This window comes from Leptonychotes weddellii, chromosome 12 (genome assembly GCF_054177405.1).
Source record: "Leptonychotes weddellii isolate Sample4059 chromosome 12, ASM5417740v2, whole genome shotgun sequence".
Classification (NCBI taxonomy): Eukaryota; Metazoa; Chordata; class Mammalia; order Carnivora; family Phocidae; genus Leptonychotes; species Leptonychotes weddellii.
The window spans coordinates 92,493,175-92,515,380 of record NC_138380.1 but is presented as its reverse complement, the minus strand read 5'-3'; the positions used below and the strand labels follow the sequence as shown (position 1 = coordinate 92,515,380).

The 22,206-nt window shown below is 50.9% G+C and overlaps 1 long non-coding RNA gene across 1 annotated transcript; it reads left to right on the top strand.

The window, feature by feature from the left end:
• Positions 1-10,435: 10,435 nt before the first annotated feature.
• Positions 10,436-21,638, top strand: LOC115937132 (uncharacterized). Its single transcript, XR_004072454.2, has 3 exons — positions 10,436-13,305; positions 16,312-17,086; positions 20,807-21,638. It is a non-coding gene; the product is annotated as an uncharacterized LOC115937132 (long non-coding RNA).
• The last annotated feature ends 568 nt before the right edge of the window (positions 21,639-22,206 follow it).

The window sequence follows — 22,206 nt, the reverse complement described above, 5'->3', positions numbered from 1 at the left end:
CGTGAAAGCGTATCAACCACTTTCAAAATCATCAGTGTCTTGCAGATATCATTTTGTTACTGATTTGTTCCCAATTCCAGTGTAATTCTGTTGTGGTCTGAGCACATAGCCTGTATGGGTTTCGTGCTTTTGTTGAGGTGTGCCTTGCGGTCCCTAATGTGACCCCGTGCACACTCGGGGGAGGAGGGTCTCTGCCTTCAGTTGGAGGGAGCCTTGGACGACACTGCTCCAGGAAAGGACACCCTGGACGACGTTCCCCTCCTGCTGCATCACCGTGGAGAGCACTGTCACAGTCCTGGACACGCACGCTCCTCTGTTTCTCCCTTCAGGTTCATCTGCTCAGTCTCACCTGCTCTGAAGCTCCGAGGTGAAGAACATACAGGTTTAGGGTCATTGTTTTCTCTGAAGGTTCCAGATTGGAGCCTGGCTCTGTCCTTGCAGACCACGTTTCTCTGTGTGTTTCTGAATGCTTGTAATATTTTGTTGAAAGCAGTATATTTTGTATGGGACAACAGGTAACGAAATCAATGTTTCTGATGCTTGGATGTGCTTCGACCACATTTTTTCTTCTTCTGGGCTTCTGGTGGGGGCTTCCTGTTCAGGTCTTCAAGAGCGGGGCCTCCCCCGTGTGTCCACGAGAGAGATGTCCCTGGCGGCACCCTGCTTCATCCCACTGCTGGGTGAGCTGGGGGGACGTGGGTCTGCAGTCCCACGAAGTCTCAGTGTCGGCGGGTGTCTAGAAGCTGAGCCTCCTGGCATGGCGTTCACCAACGTTCCCGAGTCCCATCCAGGTGTAACGTGGGGCCAGCGGATCCTGGGACTTCCCAGGGTAGAGCTGGTTCCTCTTGTCTTCCTCCAAGTGAATGGATTTCCGAAGTGCCCACAGGCCCAGGCTTGCTGCCTTCCCATGGTCCTCAGAGGACGTAGGAGTGATGGGTCTTTGGGGAGACATGGCTACTGAGCATGCCAGGGAGGCTTCTTGGGATTCCCCCGGTGTCCCATCTTTTGGGGTCTTTGAAGTAAAAGCATGCAAGTGGGGTGAGGGCAGGAACCCCTATGTCTGAAATCCTCAGGGTCTCAACCACCAGACTAGCCCACACTGCGACTTGAGAGGTTCATTCAAAATTTCTAGTTCAGGCTTCTTCCCGTCTTAGTGGCATCGGGTGCACCTGCTCAGGGAGCAATGCTCAGGCTCTGGTTTCTTATTGGCTGTTTGCGCTATGACCTTGGTTCTTTCCCGGGTCCAAGAAAAGTCTGTACTCAGCACATTATCCAGGTTTGTCCTTGTGGTAGGAGTAGAAGTGTTTCTCCAGCACCCCTGTCCAGCAAGACCACCCCCTCCGTCACCCGTGAGATGCTCAGTAGAGAGGTGATGCCGCCGTCCCTCCCAGTGTGTCACTTTCTGAAGATCCCACGAGACGTGCTCATGGTGAACACGGTGTGGTAGAAACAGCATTGAACTTAGGATCAAGTTCGTTTCCGCCATCTTCCAGATTTGTGGCATTAGACATTCTGCTATGGTTCTTCGGGTCTCCACTGCATCCCCAGGGAGAGACCTGCAGTCCCTGCCTTGTGCAGAGAAATTTCACACGGCCCCTGACACTCCTCATTCACTCAGTTCCCTGCTGCCCTGCTGTGTAGACAGAAGGGGTGGGGATGCCCGGGTTCACCTAGTAGGGAAAGGAGGCCACCTGCAGCCAGGATCGTGCTCAAGGTCGTCTAGCTGCACAGGGCGTCACAGCTCAGCACTCACTTCCCTCGCAAAGAAACACTGAAAATCAGACTCCATACTTTTGTAGCTGCGTCGTCCCCGGGAATGCAAGACCTCCTCTAACTTTGACTCAGGAGGCGTGGGGGAGCAGGACTCGAACCGTCAGTTCCACCAAGTGGGGGCTGAGCTGACAGCGCCCGTTGTGGAGGCTGGTGGTTCCCCCTTCACCATTTTTCCCACGCTCACACTCACTTTTCCGGAATCCACAGCCCGCGGCACGTTTCCTCGTTGTGGTTATAACTAGGGATGAATTCGTCTCTAACTCAATTTGTATGTCGTGGGAAAAAAACAGCGTACGACGGTTTTCAAATATAAAAAGAGGAAGCAAAATTCCGTGGATATTTTCCGTGGATATCCAAGCATAATTGACTTGGAGTCAAATTAAGGTAAAACTAAGGGAATTAAGTCAAATTAAGCAAAGCTGTGCTAATGAAATTTCAAAAAAATCCTCACGCTCCTTGAGAGACAAGGACTGAGCAGCTGACTGTTAGTCTCCATGTCCCCTGGGTGGGTAAGAAGGAGGGTCCGAGCCCCTCGCCTCTGCCCACCGATCTCGGGCCACGTCTGGGCCACATGGCTTCCTGCCACGGGCCGGGTCGACCAGCTCTGCCCTCGGAGAGGCTTCAAGGGGAAGTAGTTAAGGCTCAGGAAAGCTCAGGGATCTTGTCACTGCAGCGCGGTGGGCCAGCCGAGCAGACACATAGCAGACGGTTTTCTTTCTGAGGACACAGTATGTGCCTGTGCATCTCTGTAGACCCCCAGCCAGCTTAGCACCCCTGTTGTTCTAGCACCCAGAGTACGTGTGGGTACGTCTCAGCAGAATCAGCAGCACCCACACCAGCCAGCTCGTGATCACACGTGTGTGGAAGCAGGGTTTTCTTCACGCTAACATAGCTTATCTTCGCTTTAGAAATGTTTAAGAATACAGGTAAGCAACAAGATGAAACAAAATGACTCAGACGGGCCACATATATATATTAAAACCCATCGTTTTAGCAATTTAGCTTGAATCTATTCTTGGGCTTAATTAGCATATTCTGTGATATGGTGTGTTTTATATCGACTTTCCGAATAAACCAGAGGAGGTGCGTCTGTGTAAGTCCTCAGTGTATGTGGATCCACCTCTGGGCATATTTTAAGGGACCCCCTACAGTGGGACAGTCACGGTGACAGTGAGTGAGGGTGTGGAGAGGCAGGAGGGAGGGGGCAGCAGAGGGAAGGAGACAGGGAGCAGAAGAGATGAGAAGAGAAAGGGGTGTGAGTGCATGCCATTGCCTGGGGGATGGGGGCAGACGGGACCCTGACCCAGCGAGCCCCTTGCTGAGAAGAGCCGTGGTGTGCGGGTAGGACCCGGGTAGGACCATGGTAGGACCATCCCAGAGGCTGGACACAGCACCTGTCATGGTCCCGAGAAACGCCCTGGTTTTTGCTGCTGGCAAAGGTGATACTGAGAGCTCGAGGAACAGGAAGGTGCTTGGAGGTGACTGGTTTGCATTTTTCTTTGTTTTGGTCTTCTGTTATTTCCATCAAATTATTTCACTGGGTGTCATATGAAAACAATGAATCATGGATCACTGCATCAAAAACTAATGACGTATTGTATGGTGACTAACATAACATAATAAAATTAAATTAAAAAAATAAATAAACTAGAATTGAAGTTAAAAAAAACTTATTTCACTGAAATAAAAATGGACGATTTGGGAATTCCTTACACACACAGTTCTTCAAAATGTATTTCTCAGTTCACGATCCCCCCGTGGTCTACGTGGCACATGAGTCCAGTGTGTGTTTATGTTTGGAGGGAAAAACGAAATGCAAAATAGCATATTTGATGTTTTGATATAACCCATGGTTAGAGAACGTGGAAATATCCATTTTAAGATGACTTTTATGGAGTAAAGCTTCACGAAAGCTTCAGGGAGTGAAAACACTAAAGCAATCCACCACGAGATGAGTCCCCAATCTCACCGTGCAGTAGGAGGTGTCTTTCAGAATTCAAGCAAGTAGAGAAGTAAGGTGCTTTTTCCCTAACTTTTACTTTTTTTTCTTATCAAAAAGGCACATGAGCTGAAAATGCTGAGGCTCCCTAAGGTGTACAAACCTCACCATGAATTCATGGTAGTTTTATTGCTTTGACCTTTACTAAAGCACAAAACAATGCTCCAATATAATTCATAACAGTTATTTAAGTATTAGGCAATAATTTGCTATTTGCATAAATAGACTACCTCTTTTTGTGAGATTGATCAATCCATACCTTTTGTCAAGCTGTTTCTTGCAGTTTCAGTAGTCCTCATTCAGCTTTGCACCTGTCCTCAACATGCCCCTTTTAGTCAGAATACCCTTTACACCAAAGCATTTCCCTGTACATTTCAATGTAATGCTCCTTATATTCCAGAAGGTTTTGCATATAAACATATAGTCAAATTTATTTTAAAAAGTATATGGGATTTTTTTTATTGCCTCAATGATGAAAACATATTTCACAGCACCTGTGTTTTCGGTGTGTTTTAGTATAAATGTCATTCATTGTTTCCTTGACGTTCGTGTCCCCCAAATTACCTGGGATGTGGGACTAGGTTTGGTTTCTGTCCTAATTTCCAAATGTGATGTAGACTGATTTGTTTAATCTATGTGCAATGCTAAATTGCTCTGGAAATTCTCATCTTGTGTTTTTCTTCTCTCTAGAGCACAGGGGGGTGCAGGGGGGCGCTGATCTGCAACCCCCAGCTCCTACCATATGGTGATATTCATGCGTCTTGGAAACATTCACGATGTGGTTCGAGGAGAGATAGTGCTCTTCACCCTCACCTCCCAGAGTAATAACTTTGCCCAAAGTCTCAAAAATCCCATCCCTAGAAAAGCCCTGGTTTTCCTAGGTTGCACGAAACCCTGGAAAAAGTCCTACAGATTGCAGCCCTTCCGTGCTCATTAGCTGGTTTTATTGTGACAACAACCCATTTAGGTTGGCAGGGGGCCATTCATTACCCCACTGACAGCCCATAAAACTCGTTTACAGGTAGTCCGCCCTACACCTTAACAGCAATCAACACCAAAGCCAGGTTTGGGCGCGGATGTCTCCAGACTCTGGAGGTTTCCCTTCTCTGGTACGATTCTGACCGAAGATGGTACGTTTTGGCTTCTATTTTTAAAACACAGAAAATGTATGGTGAGCCTCTGTTCCCTTAGCTACATAACAATGAAATTATTCATTTTCTTCATAGGCCTGCTCCTCTACCCTGGAATTTATGGCTCAGATGTTTTCAATCACACACAACAAGTTTGGTGCTAGGATTCGGGAAGATGAACCAGTTGGAACATTTGCCCCAAATTCCCCAGCCATTGTCTCATAAGATGCTTATGCTGTGCATGAGGGCCTTGGGGCCTTGTGGCCACATCCACCTCTCCACAGAAGCCAAGTGGCTCTGGGCAGGGCCACGCCACCTCCGCTCCCGGAGCCCCCACCCGGAGCCTCCCGCAGCCTGAGGTCTCTGCCCCCCGCCCAGTCCCTCTCCCAGCCTCAGTGTCATCCCACAACCATGCCATGTTGTTCACTGTATCTGCCCCTCTCTCCATCCTGCTCCTGGTTCTGCTCTTCCTCTCGTCTCTCTCTCTCTAAGGACACTTATTCCCTCTGTTGACTCTGCCTCCAGCGCACCTCCTATCTGATCCACAAATAACCCCTGTGGGCTGTGTGGACACGTCTTCCTCGACTCCGTACCGACCTGGACTCCCGACTCTCCTGCTGGTCTCTCTCTTGCTGGCCTGGAGGCTCACCTCCTCTTTCTCCTGCCTCCGAGAAGCATCCAAGTCTAAATATGTCCAGTGATCTTTATTAAACCGCGCTGGGACCGAGGAAGGCGTCCTAGGAGCAGGAACCTGCAGGTCGGGGCTATCATCCTTGAGTGGCAGGACGGGTGGGGGGGCCCATCAGAGCTCAAGGGTGAGCAGGTGGCCAGAGAGTTCAACAGACAGTTGAGCCGGAAAGACAGGGACAGTTCCGACGGTGGGTTAGGGACAAAGGTCAGGTCGCACTGGTCTTTCCTGACCTTGAAATCATCACTTAAACATGGATTTACACACTTGCTTAAAGACGCGGTTTTGCTTTACACTGAAGTTTTTTAGCTATGAAGAGTACTTTTGTACCGTTATAATTCTCTGAATTTTTCTCCTCGTTTTGGTTTGTTTTTCCATACAGACTTGCTTTGTGGCTATTAGTCTACAAAATTCCTTAAGATTACTAAGCCCAGGGGCGCCTGGGTGGCTCAGATGGTTAAGCGCCTGCCTTCGGCTCAGGTCATGATTCCAGGGTCCTGGGATCGAGCCCCGTATCGGGCTCCCTGCTCCGCGGGAAGCCTGCTTCTCCCTCTCCCTCTCTCCCTGCTGTGTTCTCTCTCTCGCTGTGTCTCTCTCTGCCAAATAAATAAATAAAATTTTTATTAAAAAAAAAGATTACTAAGCCCACTGTTAGTCATCTTGTTTACTGAGTGTCAGAAGGACCTGAGATGTGAGTGGCGCCATCAAAACAGGAATTTAACTCTCTGTGGACTGAATGAGTTCTGGGGGGAGGCACCTGACCACTCACACGGTGGCCCCAGGGTCCCAGCACCTACCTGCCTTCTTGTTCCACCGCCCTCTGCTTGTGGCTCCCACATTCAGGAGCTCTTCGTGGGCCAGCTTGGATGCTGGAGCTCCAGCCATCACATCCACCTTCCAGGACACCAGCAGAAGGAAGCATGGGAGCGGGGAAGGACAGTGAGCCTGCTCCCTCTCTTGCAAGAACCTCTGCTGGGAGTCCTCCCTACGTGCCCCCTTCCTGGATGGAGCTCGATCACCAGGTGCTCACAGCTACCACGGCGCTCAGGAAACAGACTTTGCCCAGTTGGCTCTGTGTTCAGGTAGAAAGTGGAGTTCTGCCACCCCCAGGTCTCTTATACACATGTTGCGAGGGTATTTTCCATATTTATAATATTTGCTATCTTTGTATTATCTTGAGTGATGCAGAAGCATTACTTTAAAATGTATTCATATAGTTAATCTCGTGTTTTCTGATTTAGAGCAACATAGAGACCTAGAGAAACATTTAGAGATTTCCCATCCTGTCGAGATTATATCAACATGCGTTTTTCTCTCGTTGCTTTCCAGGTATTTTTGCCATCAAATTTGAATCTCCGATCCACTTAGAGTTTATTTTGGTACATGGTGTAATGTTAAATAAATTCATTTGTGCAGGTTGACCATTGTCCCTGGTGTCATTGGTGATCTAACCCACCTGTTCAGGTGAGCACATCACAGGAGCACCTGCTCACCGACCCCCTGGGCCAGACCATCACCTGGTCTCCCCTGGGACCTCCGGATCCTCCTTCCAAATGTTCTCCCCGTCGTCTCCTGCACCTGCCCGCAGCCACACCCAGAAATCAGATGTCACTTCTTCACTGAAGCCACACTGTTCTTCACACTGAGGGGACCGTCCCTCCCGAGTTAACAAGACCCTGCCAGGCGAGGACTGATTCTGTCCTGCAGTCACGCTGCCCCCCGCTCCCCGTCCCGACCTGGGCATGCTGACCACATCCCCCCCGCCCCCGCTGCCAGATGCTTCCTGCCATCCTCAAAGTAATAATAGACGTAACCAAGAAACCTTGGCTTTTTACAGGACTTGGCAAATCTTTTGGGATTTCTTTTCATATAGATCCTATTTGTTTTTCAAGAAATGTGTATTGGGGCGCCTGGGTGGCTCAGTCGTTAAGCGTCTGCCTTCGGCTCAGGTCATGATCCCGGGGTCCTGGGATCGAGCCCCGCATCGGGCTCCCTGCTCTGCGGGAAGCCTGCTTCTCCCTCTCCCACTCCCCCTGCTTGTGTTCCCTCTCTCGCTGTGTCTCTCTCTGTCAAATAAATAAATAAATAAAATCTTTAAAAAAAAAAAAAAAAAGAAATGTGTATTTATACTTTACGTGTCTCTGCTGATCGTGTATCGTTCTATTGGTGAAAAGAATCATTTTATTGCCTCGTTGTCCAGTGGATCATGACAAAGACATGAGGAAGTTATTTATGTTTGAATATTTATTTTCAACTAGCTGTTTTACTAAACTTGATCAATGTAATTGTCCTCAAATTTCTCTCCAGTTTTCCAGGAGGATGGTGATATCATCCACAAACAATACCTGTGCCTTCTCCTTCTGGAATTAAATTCGTCCAGGTACAGCTTCCGTGTTGACTTTCATTCCCTGGTGTTTCTGGAGCCGTGGGGATAGGGGGCCTCTGCCACCAAGGGTCACAGGGCGGCCACGGCACCTGTGGCCTGCTTGGGACGCGACCACTTCAGGCAGATGACATGGCATGGCGCAGGTACCCTGGGCCCTGACTCCTGGGTTTTCATCTAGAACGGCTCCTGCCTCTGCTGGCCCTCCTGGCCCCGGACCCTGGACACAGTGACCTTGCCCTAGTTTTAGGTGGAAACAGAGGTTTCCAGCACTGACCCTCCCCCCTGGCCATTTGGACCGTCCCTCCTTCATGCTTGAACCACCTGCACAACATCCAGAGTTGCTGTCATCTCTTGACAGAACATTCTAGAAGCCGCCCAAGCGTCAATAAGAAGATCTTCGTGCTTTCCAGCTGGCTACCAGGGGAGCTGACGTGAACAGAGGACGCAGCAGTAGAACCAACCCTGAGGCGGGAGCCACCACGCTGTTTCTGAGTTGTAGGTGCCCGAGAGCCTCCAGCTACAGACAGTCACCAGGAGTCGCCAAAAGGAAACGTTCACCTCTCCCGTGAGAAAAGTTCTGTTTTCAGCAACAGTGCCGAAGACCGGAGGGAAGGACAGAATCAGGGCTGAAAGCAGCAATGATTTTACCGCCAAACCAAGGGCATCCATCACCCGCCTTCCGTGGTTGCTCACACTGTCTTTTCCTCCGACCGCGGACGTTGGCGGCCAGGATTTGCCGTGCCCGCTGACGGGCCACCTGCTACCTCCGTCCGAGGACGCAGTGTGCCGTGGTCAGAAGTCTGTCTGGATTACTCACTGAGTTTTCCACTGTGGTGCTGCCAGTTTGGTTTCTACCACGTAAACCCCGTGGCTGTGCTTTCTAAGATTCAGGGAGCAAAGATGAAGGTGATGATACCTACGTCAGTGGGACCCAGACATCACCAGACACGCAGGCAAGTGACAGCACTGGTTCGGGACCGGGGCGGGGGACACAGAGCTGGGGTACAGAGGTGAGCAACCAGAGCTCCCTGCACGGTGTGCATGAGGGAATTTGGAAGCAGCCCGAGTGTCCATCCATAGATGAATGAATGAAGAAGAGGTCGTATATGTGCGGATGGAATATTACTCAGCCATCAAAAAGAATGAAATCTTCCCATTTGCAATGATGTGGATGGAGCTAGAGAGTGTTATTCTAAGTGAAATAAGTCAGGGAAAGACAAACACCATATGATTTCACTCATACGTGGAATTAAGAAACAAAGGAGCAAAGGAAAAAAAGAGAGAGAAACCAAGAAACAGACAGGTACCTCTAGAGAACACACTGCTGGTCACCAGAGGGGAGGTGGGTGGGGGATGGGGAAACAGGTGATGGGGTTAAGGAGTGCACCTATCGTGATGAGCACCGGGTGATGTAGGGAAGTGTTGAATCGCTATAATGTACACCTGAGACTAATACTACACTGCATGTTAACTCTACTTCAGTAAATAAATAATTTGGATGCATGAGTACATAGGAATACAGAACCTTACAAGTCTAGGATCAGATGGAAAGATCCTTCTAAGTCAATCAGAAGATCATTTTCTGTCTCCACCAAAACCACAGATGCTGGGTTAAAAACAGCAGCTGTTCAATAGTTAGCCTTGGTCGGTGCCGACTGAGTCCCACACTCACGTGCCCTTGCTCTGTGACCTTGGACAGTTTAGTTACACAGGCAAACCTCACCTTGCTCATCCATACACCGGTTAATCCCTACGCACCAGGATTCCAGAGAGTAAATAAAATAAGGTGTCCGGAGTCAGCTGAGCTGTATGGAGCGCAGATCTGGGTTCATCTACTGGCCAGACCTGAGTCTCTCCTGCAGACTCTTTCCTTCCATGTAACATGAGGGGATGGCTGAGTCCCTTTCCCCACATCGTCTTTGTGGCCCAGACTCCCGGTGGGCTCCGAGGGCTGGAGGAAGCAAACGCAAGCATTCCTGAAGGCAGGACCTACCAGCCCCTTCCGTGCCAGACCCTCCATCCCAGCTCCACAGATGCACCACGTACCATCATGGAAACAATGACAGGGACTTCAAGGGGCCAAGAGAAATACAGCGAGCGATATATAAGCCAGATGTGTGTTGTCTAGACAATTTAACATCATGACCAAATCCAGTTCCACAAATCCAATTATCTGCAGCGCCCCCTCCCACGCCGGAAGGTCTGTCTTTGCCTCAGACAGAATCGCTAACATTTAACCTCAGCTTTGCACACTGCCGTGAAAGGAATGAATGGCATCGGTCAGAGAGGGAGGGTGGAGGGAATCGTGGCCCGTCTGTGACTCTCCAGGAACAACGGGAAGTCGAAGGGCCCTACACGCGGACCTTGGAGCATTCTTCGGGGCTGAATCAAATACTGTGAGAGCCGTGGGTGTATCTGACATTGCAGGCTTGTCCCTCCCATGCCAGGCCAGCACGGAGATGTCTGGGGAATATCCGTGAAACGAGAAGTCTAGGATTCTGCAGAAGATTCTAGGTCTGTGTGGGATTAAGAGAGACAGCTGGTCTGGAGCCGCCTAGATTCTCGTCCTGGTATCTCCAACAAGCCCATGCTGGCTCGGAGCCTGCCTTCCCAGAGGTCAGAAGGAGATAAAACTTTTATAACATAGACATCAGAAGAGTTACATTCTGTCATATTCATATTTCGTGTGTGTATACGTGCATTTCTGTTGAGACGCCTAGCCGCCGGGCTCGGAATGAGTGTCTGTGTCTCCCAGAAGGAACTGGCCTCAGAGACAATAAAAGCACATCATAACAAGAAGTGATCAAATGAATGACAGTGATGTGCGTGGGAGCTTTGCGGGGTACCCTGGATTGTGGACCATGCTGAGCAAACTTTCTCTGCATCTTAGGATGCGCTAAAAGAGAAGAAAGAGAAAATACAGCTTTTCTTGTTGACTCTTAACCTGGGCATTTTTCTTGGCTAAAGTATTCAGGAAACATTAGGTTTGGCTTTCAAGAAACACTCAACTAAGCGGTTTCTAAAATGCAGAGGTTAGTTTCTCACTCCCAGAAAAGAAGTCTGGAGGTAGAAGTCCAGGGCTGGTGGCCAGCCCCACAGTTTCATCTGTGAGTCGGCACCTTCTGCGCTTAGAATGTGGTTTCTTCCCATTTGCCTCATACTCCAAGGTGGCTGCTGGAGCCCCAGCCATTGCATCAGTGCTCCAGGTAGGAAGAAGGAGTGAGGGTAGAAGAACAGACATCCCAGCTGCCAGGACCTCTAGAAAAAGGATCCGAAATCGCCACCTAATGACTTACTTCAGATCAGTGACACTGGGTCTTTGGCTGGGGACACTGCCGCCTGAAGGACACAGTGTGTTGTGTTCCAGGGCAAGAGGAAACGTGGAAATCAGGCAGCAGCCAACAGTCTCAGCTATGGCTAAAAACACTGATTCCCCCTGGAAGAACAGAATGCGTCTCATCGGTTCAGGAAGTGTCCCCACACGCCTGCAAGGTGCCCTTGCTGGCCACTGTGTCCCATCAGCCACTGCAGTGAGCAGAGCACCTGTGAAACACAAGGGAACACACCCGCATTAGGGCCCATAGAGATGGGGCACCAGCCCGACTGAGCACCGAGCCGCTGGGCTGCCCGAGCGCCGGCCGCTCCCCTGCCAGACCCCCTGTCCCTCGCCCTTGAAAGGAGGCAACCAGACCCGCCCGTGGGCAGCAGGGACCACAGGTGCTCCTCGCATCCGTGCGCTGAGCTCACACTCAGAACCACTCTCGACTCGGGGATCGCATCGGCAGGTACGCCAGCGGTGGTAGCAGGGGGGTCTATGTCCGCCATCCTCCGACTGCCTGCCAGCCAGGATTCTCAATGCTCTGCACACACTGACTCACTTAAATCTGTAACAGAAACCTTACGGAGTAGGCAGTTAATGCCCCAGGTTACTGCCGAGGGAATGGAGGAGGGTGACTGTCCCACCAAGACCATGCAGAGAGAAACCTGGAAGCTGGCCGTCCCCTGGGGATCCTGCGTCCGGAGCCTGCCCAGATGCACGGAGCCTTAGCCTCTACTCCCCGTGGTGCCCTCGTGACTCTCTGTGGCCCTTCTGGGGCGAAAGACCCTCTCGTTGGTACAAACACTCTGTCATGCCCATCGCAGGTGCAAGGTGGCCCCGGGGGGCATCCCCTGATCTCGGGTACACAGGGCTCCAGGCGATGCCGTCGTGGGTGAGGTAACACCTGGGGGTCCGCAAACCCCGAGAGCCCACCAGGAACAGCATGGCAGCTCCAGACGTGATCTCCTCGCCACACCCGCAGAACGTCTAGCTATAAGCTTGCGACCTTCCCGGTGACCGCACGTCCCTGAGCTTTGCTTCGTGATTGGTAAGGTGGCGTTCCTGTGATACCTGGTTCCCACGAGACAGCAGCGTGCGTGAAGGCGCTTGATGAACAAGCAGAGGCTCGTGACTGGAGGAGCACCCGGTAGGGGCTTTGGGGAAACAGAGCCGGCTGTGAGCCCGGGGCTGCTCTGGGCCGAGGCACCAGCTCGAGAATGCTGGCGTCTTCCATCTCGCACACACACCTCCTGCCGGGTGGGGGCCGACGGCATGTGTAAAGCATCTAGAACGACAAGACTTGGCACATTCTTTCCTGGATCTTTCCCGAGCTGGCTTCTAGAAAATCTCCTCTTAGCATTGTTCCCTTAACTAAACACAGCCTGGGCCGAAAGCACATCCTCCTCGCAACGCTCCCCGTCCCACACGGAGCCGCCGTAGTGCTGTGTTTACCGCTGGGACTCAACACGTGCTCGCCTGACTCCTGCACACACACGTCCTGACGCCTGGCAGGTACGCGCCCGAAACTAACCCGGCAGAGGCATCTCCAAAGGTATCGGAAGCCAAATCCCGGCCCACCCACTGGCGCGTGTGAGCACAGGGAAGCACCACCAAGGACAATGACGAGAGCATCCACAGTGAAGGCGTGACACGTCTGTTTCCAGAACTACAGTGGGTTCGGTTACTGAAACCCATTTTCCCGCCGAGAACAGCTAAAAATGCTGGATTAAATGTAAAGACAGGATAAACATCACAGAGTCTACAAGACGTAAGGCACGACAAGACCGGGTGCAAAGAAGGGAGGAGGAAGGCAGAGACACAAGGGCAGGGAAGAAACCTCGGACTCAGAGGCCGTGTTTACTCCGAAAGCCCAGAACTTAAATGTGGCTCCTCGCGGCGCCGGCTCGCTGACATCACAGCCCAGGAAGGGAGCCCACTGGGGGGTCCATGAGGGCCTCCCCCAGGTTGAGGAGAGTCAGTGTCTCTGTCCCGCCCAGGAGGGGCCCACAGGTAATGCTCCAGGCCTGGGCAGAGCTGTGTGTGTGCATGGGTGTGGGGGGGGTGTACGCACATGTGTGCATGTATATAAACATGTGTGTGTGTGTGTGTGTGTGCTGGGAGGGGAATTGCTGCAGGACTGCAACCAAAAGGTGGCTTTCACACGACGTGTCGTCCCCAATGTCAGCACTTGAGTTGTTTGGGAGAAAAAGAGAAAACGTTCTCAGTCTATGAAAACGCCCCCCTAGGGGCATTGCTCTGGGGTAATTGAGAGAAGCCAGTGGGAGTCCTGTGAGTATCTCTCCGGACGAAGGAAGCTATGGGGTGGAGCGTGGAGACCAAGAAGGAGGGGGGAGGAACAGGGAGAGGAGCTACGGGAAGCGAGGGTGGAGAAGAGGCTGGGAAACAAGGGGAAGACAGACAGGCAGTGGCCACAGGGATTGGATGGATGATGATAAACGTTGAGAATTCTCCAGAACTGACTCAAGAATCCTTTCAAATCCCCAAGAGGACACGCACAAGACATTCCCACCAAGATAGAGCCTGGTCAAAATACAGGCAAAAAAATAAAAATCAAAGAGACAGAGAAATCTTCAAAAGGGCTGTGTGGGAGGCAGAGGTGGGGTGTCTGCACGGAGCTCACGGAAGATGCCGGCCAGACCAGAGTCCTGGCAAAAACATCTCCCAGGAATGGGGGCAGATAGAGAGTCTTCTAGGCAGACGCTGAGACAGCGTGCCTAGCAGACTCCCACTGGGGAAGATTCTCAAGGACACACTTGAGGCCGAGCAGAGCAGTCCCAGATGGGAGGCCAGAGGTACCAGAAGGAATAAGGAACAGAGAAAGCGGTGGGCGTGGGAAGCCATCCGAATGAACACTGACCATCCAAGACAACAGAAGCATCTCTGATGTGTGCGAGCTTAAACAGAAGGCAGAATCCAAATTCACCTGCCTGGTAACAAGGAGTGAGAGAGGGACAACAGTCGAGATGCTGGGATGTGCAAAGGCCCTGCAGCACCCAGCTGGGAGAGGACGAGGTTTGTGGCCGGCATCCGACACAGGGCAGTCTTGGGGGATGAGCCCCGGAGGATGACGTACGGGGTCTGCACTGATCCCCAGTTATTAGTGTCAGAACTAAATTGGATGATGTGACACATAGGGTAGAACTGGAAAAGCAGCCGTCAGAGGCTAATATAACCACCGTCTCCTAATGGAGACCTCACCGCCTTCCGGGGTCTGGCCCACCTGAGTCCCGGGTCCTTCCCTATCCCTTCATCTTGCCTCTGGAAATTTCTTTTCTCTCCTTGTGCACACCTTCTCTGAGCCAAGCCCACTTCCCCACAGACCCTTACCCCAAGCTGAAGAACCCCGTGTCCACCGCCAATCACCAGGAGACCCGTCTCCCGGGACGCACTGCGTGTTCAAGCCAGGCAGCCCCTACCGCCCTGAAGCATCTTCGGCTAGGGCTTTGGGAAAGCTGCCAGGAAGGGCAGTGGGGGAAATGGGACTGGCCTCTCTCGAGTGCCCTCCGAACTGTGTGAGGGTCTTCATGGTCACAGCTGACAAGACACCACTGCCCCAGCTGCCCGCCTCACCGGGAGCTTGCCGGAAACGTGGGCTCTCGATCCCACCTGGCCCTTCCGTAAGAGCATCTCCTTGCACGAACTCCCCCTGGTCCACGTGGACATTGCGGCGGGGCGCAAAGAAGACCCAGCCCCCGGACACTGGAGGATCAGCGCGACCTCGCGGGCACGTTCCAAACTCCAAAATGTGAGCTTCCTGACACATCTGTACAAAGGCAGCCCCCAGAATACGCTCAAACAGCAACAGCCAAAGCACGGTGCACCAAGCGGCCAGGAGGCCCCGTGCCGGGGACGGACACCGTCCCGACTCCGCATGCCTCTCTTCCTGCGCGCTCTTCTTCTTGGGTCAGGACTGCTGTGCTTTCCAACCCACTCTCCACTGAAATTCTTCCTGAGATTTTGTAGATGCACCCACAGGTGAAGAAGTAATGCAGAGACATCCCACGTACGCATTACCCACTTTCCCTGGGTAGTAATATCTTGTCAAATATGCGGCAGAATTCTAATATGGCGTCACGTCACACCAGGACATTCAGGTTCGCACAGGGCGTCGATCCGGGTTCACAGCCCTAGAGGGTGTGTTAGAGGGTCGCGTCTGTCTGCATGTCCGTGCGTGTCCTGCTGTACGCAGTGTGCCCCCCGGGGTAGTTTTGTGTGCTCAGCTCCACCGTCGACACGCTGAACAGTCCACACTGCGCACCCCCTGTGCTGACCCTCCCCGGTCCCCGTGGCCGTGTCCCCTGGCACACAAGTCATCGGCCATCCACTGTGAATTCTGTCATTTCAAAAGCGCCACGTGAGTAGGATCTTAAGGTGTGTGACCTTTGGGACTTTTCTCCCACTCAGCCTAATCTGCTGAAAATCCCTGTGTGGCGTCACCGGGGTGCTCTTTACTGCCGAGCGGTATTCCAGAGCACAGACGCGGGCGGCACGTCCCCACTCGCCGTCGGCGCGCGGCGGGGCTGCTTCCCAGGTGGCCGTTGCAAACGGCCTCGGACATTCGCACGCACGTGGGTGTGTGAACGCGTTTCCACGCCTCTGGGATGAATGCCAAGAGCGCAGTGTCGGTCACACGCCCGCTGTGTCCTTCGTCCCCAGAGAACCTGGCAGATGGTTTCCCGGAGTGCAGACACCCCTGAGCGCGGCCACCAGGGGCGGGTGGCACAGCCCGTGTCCCCACAGCCCCGCCAGCATCAGGCTGTCTCTGTTTCCACCTGAGCCGTTCCGAGACAGGTGTGGTGACGGCTCACTGCAGCTGGGTGTGCGTGTCCCAGCGACCAAGGGCGTAGTGCTGTCTTTGCTGTCATTCTACCCTCTTCAGCGAAACGTCTCTGCGTAACTCTGCCTATTTTGTAATTGGCTTGCTTTTCTCGGCCGTTGGAGTTTGCGTGTTCTTTGCATGCTGTATATACTAATCCCTTGTCACATGTTGGCCAGTGTCCACAGCCACGGTTTTCACTTGGATGAGATCCACTCCGCCCGTTCTTTAACGGCTCGTGCTTTCGGGACCGCGTCCGAGAGCTCTTTCCGAGCCCTCGATTCGAAGACGTCCTTGACGGAATCTTACCGAAGTTTTCTGACGTTGAGTGTGCGGCGAAGCCCGCGAGGCACTCGGAGCGAACCGCCGCGTCAGGAGTGAGACCTGGCGTGCGCAGAGCCGTCCATGCGCTCCAGCATGACCCAGAGGTGCCATATGCCCCTGCACCTTCGTCAGAACCCACCGGATCCTGTTCCAGTCACTCACCGGAGGTTCCTGCCCAGAGCTAAGTCCAGATTTATTTCACTGTTTGTCTTGTCTCTTGCCCATATGGACACCTCACTGCCCCAGCCCACTGTGTGTTGGAAAGACCGTCCTTTCTCCACTAAATGGGTTCTGCTCCTCTTCGAAGACCCGTGGGGCTGTGTTGCTCGGGTCAGTTCCTGGGCTGTCCGTGCTCTTCCCTTGCTGTGTCTGTCTGTCCTTCTGCCAATACCACACGGGGCTATCACAGCCACGTCCTAAGACGCTGTAAGATACGCTGCTTCCTCTCATTTATTCCTCTTGATCAAGGTTTTTATCTATTCGGAGGCCTGCGCTCTTCCATGGGGACTAAAGAAAAAGTTGACGTCTTCAGAATACGGGCCTGGGATTTGACGAGATTCGCGTTCAACCCACGTGTCGAGCTGGGGAGAGCTGATGTCTTCACCCCATGGAGTCTCCTAATCGACGAACGTGAGACATCTCTCCCTTTAATTTGGTCTTTGTTCCTTCATCGTTTTGTCATTTTTGTCGTACAGATCTCACACCTGTTAAGTGCACATACAATCTCACGTTCCTTGGAGCAGTTATAAATGGTGTTGGGGTTTTATGGCATTGTTATTTTTAATGTGTATTTAAACAACTGATTTCTCTGTGTGCTGATCTTGTATTCTGCAGCCCTGCTGAATTCACTTCTTTAGTTCCAGGAGTTTTGTGGAGGCTTTTTGTAGAGTCCTTATAATCAATATAATCAATGAAGACAAGCATGTCCTCTGCAACAGTGACACTTTGGGTTCTTCCTTTGTGGTCTGGGTTCCTTTATCTCCATGTTTTCACCTAAATTGCTCCAACCAGAGCGTCCAGTACTGTGTTGGATAAGAGTGGTGAGGACACCCCCCTCTCGTGCTGAGTCCTCAGGGAAAGTCACCACCCAGTGTGGCGGGAGCTCTAGGCGGTTCCCAGATGTTCCTCTCCAGATGATGGCATTCCCGCCATCCCTACTTTGCTGAGAGTTCCACCATGAATTTCAGATTTTGTCAAATGCTTTCTGTGCAGCAATTACCGTGATCACGCGATTTTCCCTCTTTAGCTTGAAGATATGGGTGGATTGCATTGCTGGATTCCCAACTGTTGGACCCGCCGTGCATACTTGGAATGAATACCCCTGGTCGTGGCATGTAATTCTTTTTAGGCATTGTGAGATTTGGTGTGCTAGTATGTTGTTGAAGACCTTTGTGTTCGTGACAAATGGTCTGTGCTCTCCTCTCTCCCTCTCCCTGCCAGTCCTTCTGTGTGTGTGTGTGTGTGTCTGTCTCTCTGTCTCTCTTCTCTGTCTCTCTCTATATGTCTCTCTGTCTCTCTCTGTGTCTCTGTCTCTGTCTCTCTCTGTATCTCCCTCTGTCTCTCTCTGTCTCTCTCTGTCTCTCTTCTTCTCTTTCTGTATCTCTCTCTGTCTCTCTCTGTTTCTCTCTGTCTTTGTCTCTCTCTTCTCTGTCTCTCTCTGTCTATCTCTCTATATATGTCTCTCTGTGTGTCTCTCTGTCTCTCTCCTTCTCTTTCTGTATCTCTCTCTGTCTCTCTATCTTTCTGTCTCTGTCTCTCTGTCTCTATCTCTCTCCTTCTGTGTGTCTCTCTCTGTGTCTCTCTCTCTCTCCCCTTCACCGTCTTTTCTGGTTCTACGACCAAGGCAAGGCTGCCTCATACACTGAGTAGAGAAGTACTACATCTCTTCTACTTTCCGGAAAAAGTTTTATAAAATTTATGTCAATTTTTCTCTAAATGTTTGGTAGAATTCTCCAGTGATACCATCAGGCCCCGGAGATTATTTTTCCAGGAGCATTTAATGACAAATCCAATTTCTTTAATGGTCAAAGGCTTATTCAGACTTTTTATTTCATCTTGGTTGTGATTTGGTAGTTCGTGGTTCTCAAGGAATCAGTGCATTTACCTAAGGTACGAACTTATGAACATAAAATTATTTGCATTTTTCCCGTATTATTTCTCCTATATTTCCTATAGTATTTCCTATATTTCCCCATAGTATTTTTCCTGCAGGGCTGCAGAATCCATTGTGCTCTGCCCCATTCTGTTCTGGATAGTGGTGATTTACGTGTGGTCCCTTTTTATTTCTGTTAGTGTTGCTACAAGTATCAATTACTGATTTGGGGGGAAAATAGGTCTTAGTTCTGTTGATTTTTCTCTAATATGTCCCCATTTTCAATTTCATTGACCTGTTGCTCTTACCTTTATCATCTTCTTCCATCTGCTCGCTTTGGGTTTATGCCACTCTTATTTTTCTAGTTTCTTGAGCGGGAACTTGGGTAACTTCTTGCGGCCTTTCTCAGCTCTCCTTCTACGGTCTCCCACAACTTGGACACTCTGTGCTTCCATAATTATCCAGTACTGTGTGTGTTTTCATTTAAAACTTTCTCTTTACTCATACATTTTTTTAGAAACATTATTTAATTTCCCAGAGTTTTCTGATGTCTTTTGTTATTGATCTAAAATTCTATTCCATTACACTCGGAGAACACACTACCTCATTTCAATTGTTGGAAATTGTTGGAGTTGATTTAGGGGCCAAGATATCATCCTGCCTGGTGCGTGGTCCTCGGGCACCTGGAGAAGTGTCTACTCCCTGCTGTGCGTGCAACGTCCTTTTGTGTCCAGGGAAGGGGGAGTCCTGTGTTGTTGGGACCCTGTCCACCTTGAAACTCACCACCAAGTCTCCAGCTTCGAGGGGTCACTCGGCAGGTTCTCCGTCTCCATCAGCTTGTGCCTCCTGCGTTTGAGGGGCACACTTTTAGGTTGTTTTTTTCCCCCGAAGATTCTTCCCTTTATCATTATTCAGCATCCCTCTCCGCTGCTGATGATTATCTTGGCTCTGAAGTCAACTTCACCAGATACAAACATCACCCAAACACTGCCTTGTTCAGATAGACTGATTGCTATTGATCACCCCCAAGTCTATCAGTTCTGTCCTCCACCATCCCCACTCCACTATTGAACCCCCCACTACGCTTCTCTTTTTATTTGTTATTTGCCAATTCTATATTTTCCCTTGGCTTTTTGTTGTTTTGTCATTGTTATTAAGAACTGCCTTTTTTTTTTTTTGCTGCGATTTTTTTTTCATTTTTTTTCAAAAGAATTTCCAATAGATTGTGGTAGCTTTTTTTTTTTAATTTGAAAACTGCTTTAAAACCCTTGTCAGGTAATTCCAGGGACTGATTCATCTTGGTGTGGGCATCCGTTGACAGTCTTTTCTCATCCGTGCTGTGATTTCCTTGGTTCTTGGTAATGTTTACTGTGTCCTGCATATTTGGTTGGTTATGTAAGCAGACGCCAGGTCCCACTTATTCTATTGCTTCAGCGGGCAGTCACCCTGCTTTGGCTCAGCCCTCTTGGCCCGCTTTGCGGGCTGTGGTTCCAATGGCAGTTAAATTTTCAGAGCCTTCTGTGTTTGTTCTTGTTGGTTTATCTGATGCCGCTGCGTTCCCACTGGCCCCCGTTTGTGCCGCCTGAAGAGTAGATGTGCTTACCCCAAGTCTAGCCGTGGGAGGAAGAGGTGAAGTGAGACTTTACTACCTGGTCCGCCTTTCCTGTCTGAACAGCGTGGAGAGCTTGGGCTGAGGGGACAGTCCCATGGACCAGGCTGCTTGCTGTGAATAGCACACTCTCTTCCTTGCCCACCTTGGTGTCTCCAGGTAGAAAATAGGGCTCCAGCCCATTAGGGAAGGAGGACACCTCCCCTGGCTGCAGAGCTGTCCATCGGTGTCTCCCTGAAGTGGTACAGGATTGCCCGATGCTCTGAGCCGACCTCCCGTTCAGTCCCGGTGAGGGATGCTCCTGCCAGGTCTGCCTTCTGTTGCAGGGTGAGTCAGGCAAAGGCCTGGCTGGGTGGCCCCTCTGTTCCGTGAGGGGCACCAAACATCCTGCTATACCGTCCTCCCACCGAGGGGTCCCAGTCTGGCTTGCCTCCTTCCCTCTGCCTTTCAGAGTTTCCTTGGGTTCAGAGCCATGCCCAGGGACAGAAAGTCCAGCCGTTACGAAGCAGAGCGCTTCGAGTGGGCAGCAGGGAGCACGTGCTGTGGGCCAGGCAAGCCGCAGGCCCTGTGCCTCTTCGCCCTCTGCCAGGAATATTCTTAACTATACAGTTCCATAAATAAGATTCATGTTGTCATTTCTTCCTGCCAGATGTGGTAGAAAAGGGGAAGAGAGAGCTAGAGCGTCTGTCCGTGTGCGGGCGCGCTGTGACGGATACTCGAAGGGGGAGCCGCGAGACAACCAAGGAAAGCGAGCAGAGCACGGTCAACCGGCAATTCACAGAAGGCCCCTTTGGGGTCCGCTGAATGCCCTAACCTCGCTCACAATGACGGAATCGAAGCAAGGACAATTGTCGTGTGCAGCTCACACTGCACACACCACCACGCTCGGTGATGCCGCGTGCTTTGAAGTTACTGGAAATGCTCTCTGTTAACGACTGATAACCCGCGGGGGCACACATACTGTGAGTGCAGGGGGACCCACACCCACGGACTCCGTGTGGCAGGAAGTGATGGAGAAACATTGTAAATATTCAGCAGCAAGCTATAAATAGTGGTTAAATAATTACAGTTCACTGAAACAATGAAACATAATATAGTCATGAAATACTCTCCAAGTGATGAAATGAGAATCCCCCCAGAGATCCTCCCCGAAAGAAGCCACATGAGAGAAATGTGCAAACTGTGCACTCTCACTGACGAGAAAACAGGAAGCAGAGCAGGACCCTCAGTTTCCTGACGCTTGCAGAGTTCTGTGTGCACCACACAGAAGGCGGGAGCCAGGGTGGACGCTGGGGCCGCAGGCCGGCCAGGAGGCGTGCTTGCCTCATGCAACATTTCACTACACCTGAAGCTTCTACTTCAAGTGAATGTCTTCATTAAAAACGATATGTTAAAAAATGCAGTATTTTTTGCAGCTAGAATTTGAAACTTCATCAGATAAAATAAGAGGAAAATAAATAAGGTGAGAGACAGAGAACAGATCCTATTTCCAAACTCACTTATTTTATTTTTTTTTAAGATTTTGTTTATTTATTGGAGAGAGAGAAATAAGAGAGATCACAGAGCGAGAGGAAGAAGCAGGTTCCCCACTGAACAGGGAGCCCAATGTGGGGCTCGATCCCAGGACCCTGGGATCATGACCTGAGCTGAAGGCAGACACTTAACGGACTAAGTCACCCAAGCACCCCCCAAACTCACTTATTTTAAACAAGACTTGACATTGGCTGTTTGAGAAGCCCGGGGCCCCAGCACGTGTAGGCATGACTTCATTACAACTGTGCCGTTTAGAAAGCATACTCTTGCCTATAACAACCGAGTCCACACAATTAACACAAAATGCATCTCTCACATCTGTTCATTTATGAGGCTCTTTCATTTTTAAATTCCAACCCAATTTTGAAAGTCCGAGTTTCAGGAACTCAGTAGGTGCTGCTCAATGGAGACACAACAGTGACAGAGGACGGAACACAGCACGGAGCCCTGTCCCTGCCCCTCGGAGTGGCAGTCCCTGGCAGATCCCGAGCGCCTCGGGATGCACGCGTGTTGACC